Below are 6,130 nucleotides of genomic sequence, written 5' to 3'. Positions count from 1 at the left end.
AGACTGTTTGGGGTGTTTGTCAATATGGCCAAGTCTACGTTCTGAATTTTTGTCCTACCTGTGACAAGAGATGGTTGTTAATAGCAACTTTTATGAATTGTGAATCACATGCAGTATTCTCTTCACCATAAGAATAATACGAATGTAAACATTTTGCCATGTATTCCTACGTGTTTCCTGCTATCTCATTTAAAACCTGTCTTCCTAATAAACTACGAAACTAGAGTGAGACAACAGCAAACGCGGAAGAATATATATATCACGTCATGTTTATATTCGTATTATTCGTATGCTGAATAGTGATAGAGTCAGAAATGAAGCACGGCAACTGACTAGATATTTAAACCTAAGATGGCTCTAATTTCTGTGCAGAATGTAATGCACTAAAGAGGCGTCTGCAAAAATTTTCAAACGGAGAAAATTTTTCGCTAAACTTTCGTTTGGAACATCTATCATATGCAGTCTATTATATGGTTCTTGTTGATCATTATCAAAGAAAGCGGCAGTGTAAGTAACAACAAATAGCAGTCTCTTGCCATTGTTTCGCTGACGAGACGATTCCTCTCTCTTTTTTTTTTTTTTTTTTAATTGTAAGCGGCGGTAGCGTGCGCAAAAGCAAGCCACCCCGCGAGGAGCGGCGACAGGCCGTAAACACGCATAATCAGAATGCGACAAACAATGCATGGCACAGTACGATAATGTATTTTGAGCTTAGAGTGACGGAAACACCTATAACAAAGAGAACGGCACTTATCAGATCAAAGAAAAATAAGCAATCAATTCAAACCAGATGAAGCACGTGAAAAAGGCTCTCTAGTATAAATACGGACGGAGAGCCTGACGCATAGCAATGACTGCGTGGTAAAGCTTAACTGCTAAGTTTACCACACGCACCAAACTACTGTAGCTGTATTGTCATTCATTCGACCTAAATTGTCTCATATTACAATGGACCAACTTTGTTTCGGTTTGGAGATGTGGTCTAAAACGTTTCTCCCCCTTGAATTTTGAGTCACAAATTTCAAGTGCGGCTTAGATTCGGGAAAATTTTTTATCCTTGATTTCGAGTCTCATTTTTCAGGTGCGGCTTAGATTCGAGTGCGGCTTTGATTCGGGTAAATACAGTAAGTGTAATTCCCAAACCATTTTGAGAAACTATTTTGATGGAAAGCATATTTTCCAAGAGCCATTAAAACACTGGGATGTATACTTCTCACAGCCCTAAAAGCTATATTTCATAACAAAAAGAAAGTAAACTGGTGCAGCGGACTATCACTGGATGCGAGGAGCATGCAGAGGTGGTTCAATGTATTCCCATAAATGCAGTAAAGAAACACAGCTACTGCTAAGTATATCTCTCATGACCAGTAAAAGCCTTAAGCGACTCTTTGCAGCAGGTCGACAGACTGTACAGCACACGTGAGTCACACTGTCCCATTAACGAATGGAGACACAGTGCACTCTGCTAAAGTAAATGAGAGTGCAGGTTCGCTTTCACCTACATTACACAGTCAGTTGTACTTAGTGATTTCTGGTAGACAAAAGAATATTGAGAAAGGAGAAATGAAGGAAGATAAGTGTTTAATATCCCATAAACATTGAGGTCTTTAGTGTCTGAGCACAAACTCTGATTGTTTCAAGGATGGGAAGGCTATTTATTGTGCCCTTTCAGAGAAACCATCTCGGCATTTGCCTGTACTGATTTAGAGAAAGCTCAGGAAACCCAAGTCTGGGTGGACTAGATGGAGCTGTAGAGAGCAAAAACTGTAGAGGAAAACAGAGATTGGAATACATCCAGCAGATAATTGAGGCTGTAGGTTGAAAGGGCTACTCTGAGATGAACAGGTTGCCACAGGAGAGTAATGCATGGACTTTAACTGTTAGTCGCCCTGAATGTGAGTCCAGTGAGCTCACCACTGTGCCACCTCGCTCAATATATTGTGAGAGAAGTTCCTGATTTAACCATTTCACAGGATGTGGGAAGTGTACTTACCATCAACTGTATTTCTTTACTGTATTCCTGAGAACACATCATACGAGCTCTGTAAGCACCTGGCACCTGATGTTAGTTTGCTGCACCAGCTGAACTTTCTGTCTGTTATGAAATGTAGCTTTTAATTGTCATTAAATGTCACTTGTTCCTTTCAGAAGCAGTTGCAACTATATGTGCCACCAAATAATGTTGTTTTGAAGGCCACTGGGAAGTATGCTTACTACCAAAGTAATTTTTCCATGATACAAGGGGAATATACTTACCACAAAATTAATTTCTTTTTTGGACTGCAGAAAGGATACTTACCACCAACTGACCATACTTACCACTAATTTAGTTGTTTTACTATGCTCTTGGGAAAATGTTGTACCTCCTCTGGATGTGGTTGACCTTTTGTGATAATATGCTAAACAACTGGTGTCTGTTTGTCATGACATCAGTGCTGTTGTCACTTGTTACAACAGAACACATTGTTTCATTCTGCAATATATGCCATTGTGACTTGTCTCAGCTCGTTTCTTTAAGTAGTGTTAAATGAAGTTTCTAGGATTGTAAAATAGATAGTCAAATAAAAACAGAAAATTCCTTTTTTCACATGTAGTAGTAACTCATAACAGCTTACTAAAGACAGTGGGAAGTATACTTACCACTATAGTTTTTTGCTCCTAAATCACAAAAATAAAATAATCAAAAATTAAATGTAGTTGACACTTCTAAAATGATACCAAAACAATTAACTTTACAGGGCTGCTACAAAAAATGTGCCCACAAATGGGTTAAAAACAAAGTGTGCAAGCTGTGGGGGCAATGTGAAACTTTTTTAAGCACTGTATTTGAAAAATATTATTCATTTTGTTCCACTTCTAGAATGTTAGGTTTTGTGGATTTTTGCCTGTACATTAATGGGTGCAGATGCGTTCAGTGGAGGCAAGTGTGTCGTGTATGATTTTTCTCAGTAAATATGTCCTACTGACGTTGCAGTATATCTCCAATGTTCTGGATGCATCAAATGAAGTTTAAAAGACAGCTAACTGCTGCTGCTGGTATGCCTCTTCATGTAAATGTCAGAGTTACTATTATTATTCAATACAGAAAGGAAGATTACCAGCTTAGCAATTTGCTGAAAATGAGTTCATTAAAGGGAATATTACAATTAACATCCTGTTAACGACAAATTAATTAGAGATGGGAAGCAGCCCCAGATTGGAGAAGGAAATTGGACGGATAGCTGACTCCATAAAAATTAATACATTTCATACTGTGCTCAAGCACAGGCAATAAAAAACAGTGAGCAAACATGATGTGTGTACTTGTTGCCTCAGGGTCTCCTGCGAAACTGAGGTGCTTGAGTAAGCTACATCACACTGCTTTGTTGTGTGCTTGTTGTCAAGCCAGTTTATGAAGTACACATCCCTCTTCATTTTTATATAACTTTGTTTTGAATGCACTGTACAAAAATATTGAATACCTTGAAAATTATCGAGTTCAGCCATTCATTCACATGTAATATTCCAACAGCTCCATCACCGATTAGAGCCTTCAGGGGTGTAAAACGAGTAAGTGAGAAGTGCCACTGAACTGTTATTATTCTAGGGGATCAGTTCGACATCATTTTATTTTTATAAATATACAGAGAAGCAACTACTTGAAAAAAGCCAATGCTCTGCTACTTAAACTGCTCTGCCACTATTTTGATTTAATACTTCATGCTAAATGAGCATTTAATTTTACACAGGACACTGTCATCTAAACTTATTCTGATAAATTCATATACTTCCTTCCTGTGCAATGCCCTTTATGCTGTCAATGCCACGTTGGGACTGGTACAGTAGTTTCTGTTCCGTGGAGAACCAACCGTACCTGCACATAGGCTATTATTATGATGGAATCACCACTACAAAAGGCATTCCAAAGCTGCTGCCAGCTTCCCTCTGTGGAGTAAACCATCTACCATTCCTGTCTGCTCCTAGAGAATATGTTGCATGGCTAAATATGGTTTTCTGTTAGAAAGTGTTTGTGCGTTGTGTATCTGAGGTGGGACAGGTAGGTAAATTCACATATCCAGGTAAATTATTGGTGTACTGGCTAATAAAACATTTTTTACTTTAATTTTGAATATTTGGGGATTTCCAGATTGCTCCTAATGTCGGCTGGCAGATGTTAAAAGGGTGTTGCACCTGAATATAAAACAGTTTCCTTAACCCTAAGCTTCAATGCATATTCTCTATGTAAATTATTTATTTTGTGATTGTTATGGTTGCAAACTTTGCAATTAATGCTAAATTCTCTCTTGTCCATTTGAGCAGCTCAGAGGTCAGCATATCTTGCTGCTATGTGGAGGACCCAGGTCCAATTCGTGGTAATGCCTTTTTCTTTAAAGGGCGAAGCTACTCCACACCCACACTGACATGGTGACCATCACCAAAGTTCTACCATCACCTCCGTTTGCTTCGTTACAATTGAGAAGTGCACAGGATGTGGGGTCATGATGTTGTCCGTAGGATTACCCACTAATACAGGCACTTCGAGTCGACAGAAGTGGTCGAGAAGTGAGCAGAAGGTAGCAGTTTTAAGGGCAGAGGGAGAAAAGTGCCGAGGCAAGCACCAAAGGAAAAGAACTTCTGCAATAGTCTGGACAGATAGTAAGAGCAGTAGCAGTTTCTTTCTGTCTGCAAGGGTGAGGTTGTCGTTAGTTTTGGGTATTGTGCGATGCTCGATACCACTGTCGCAGCTTAAAACACTCTTTACGAGTGTCAGTCCTATTGAGGAGGGGTACTCCTGGGCTGTGCAACTGAGTGTCTCCTGGTCCACCTGCAGCATCTGTACTTGTAACATGCCAAGGTCGTTATACAAGTGGTCAATTGGCCATAAAGAGGTTTGGTTGGATATGTTTATGTTTAGTGTGCAATACTGCTTTCCCGTATTGCCAGTTGGTTAGCTAGATATTTGCAGCTGGCAATGCCATTTAGTTTTGCTGTAATGCAGGGATTCACCAGTGTTTATTTTGTCTGTGAGCTTGTGCTGTCCACAGGTGATTAATTGTCGCTAGATTGAAGTGTTTTTCAGCAGTTGTGTTTTCACCCGTGGTTGTGGTCGTAGTTTCCCAGGTTAAGAATGAAGTGAATGTCAGAGTGTCTCAAGTTCCTGTACAGTCGTGTGGTGAGTTTTTTTAATATCTGTGTGTGAGTCTCAAGTGTGTGAGTCTCTGTGAAGGTCAACAGTGTGTGTGGACTGTGGTGCACTTCGTTCTGTATCACCTGTAGGTGGCACAGGTGGTCAGAGCCACGTAACCCCAGACTGCAGCTGCATGTATCATCATGGGTCTAATCAGTATCATGTACACGGACCTCGATACCCTCCTATTCAGTGTGATTTACCTGTTGAGCTTAGAGTAACACTGTTTGAGCCTTGCATTTGCTCAGTTGGCCTGGCACTGAAGTATTTGACTTTCACACTGAAACTTATTGGGCGTGTGTGTAGTGTTATTTGTCTGCAGTCTTAATGTGGGGTCCTGCCCACTCATCTCGTATAGGGTGCCTAAAGGATGCTGCATTCTCAAAATGCTATACAACAATTCAAGCAAACAACATTAATAGTTTTTATTACAAATAAGAAGCTTGACAATGCTTAACCTGGAATTTACAATGGTGTCGCAAGCAATAGGAGACATGCAGTATAAATCCGAGTCCTTTGCTATATACAATGTTCGTGCAAGTTTGACACACAGTTTGTGGATCACTAATAACTGTTATTGTAGCATTCTGCGCTAGGCCTGTCCGTATACTGTCCTAATCCTGTCCAAATACTGAGTGGCTGTGGCTGGCAGGAGCGGCACTTATATTCTCTTTGTCTAGGGGCCTGCTCCTGTCGTGGTGTGGTCCTTGCCAGTGGGCTATTGGCTGACGGTGCGTTCACTGCCTTCTTTGCTCTTGCGATCTTAGTTTTCATTTCAGAGCTGGTGGGTATGCCAGAACACTTGATGTTTGTGCAGTTGTTATGGTTTGTCAGTGAACAGAACTGCTTCACACTTGTCAGCATTTGCTTTAACACACCGTCGTTCCAGCTAGGCAGTTTTGTTTGCAGTTGCGAACTATGCCTGATGGTTTCCAGTCTTGCACTAGTATGGTAGTGTCATCT

The sequence above is a fragment of the Schistocerca piceifrons genome, chromosome 2 (assembly GCF_021461385.2).
Source record: "Schistocerca piceifrons isolate TAMUIC-IGC-003096 chromosome 2, iqSchPice1.1, whole genome shotgun sequence".
Classification (NCBI taxonomy): Eukaryota; Metazoa; Arthropoda; class Insecta; order Orthoptera; family Acrididae; genus Schistocerca; species Schistocerca piceifrons.
The sequence above is the reverse complement of the archived record's forward strand: the minus strand, read 5'-3'. Positions refer to the sequence as shown.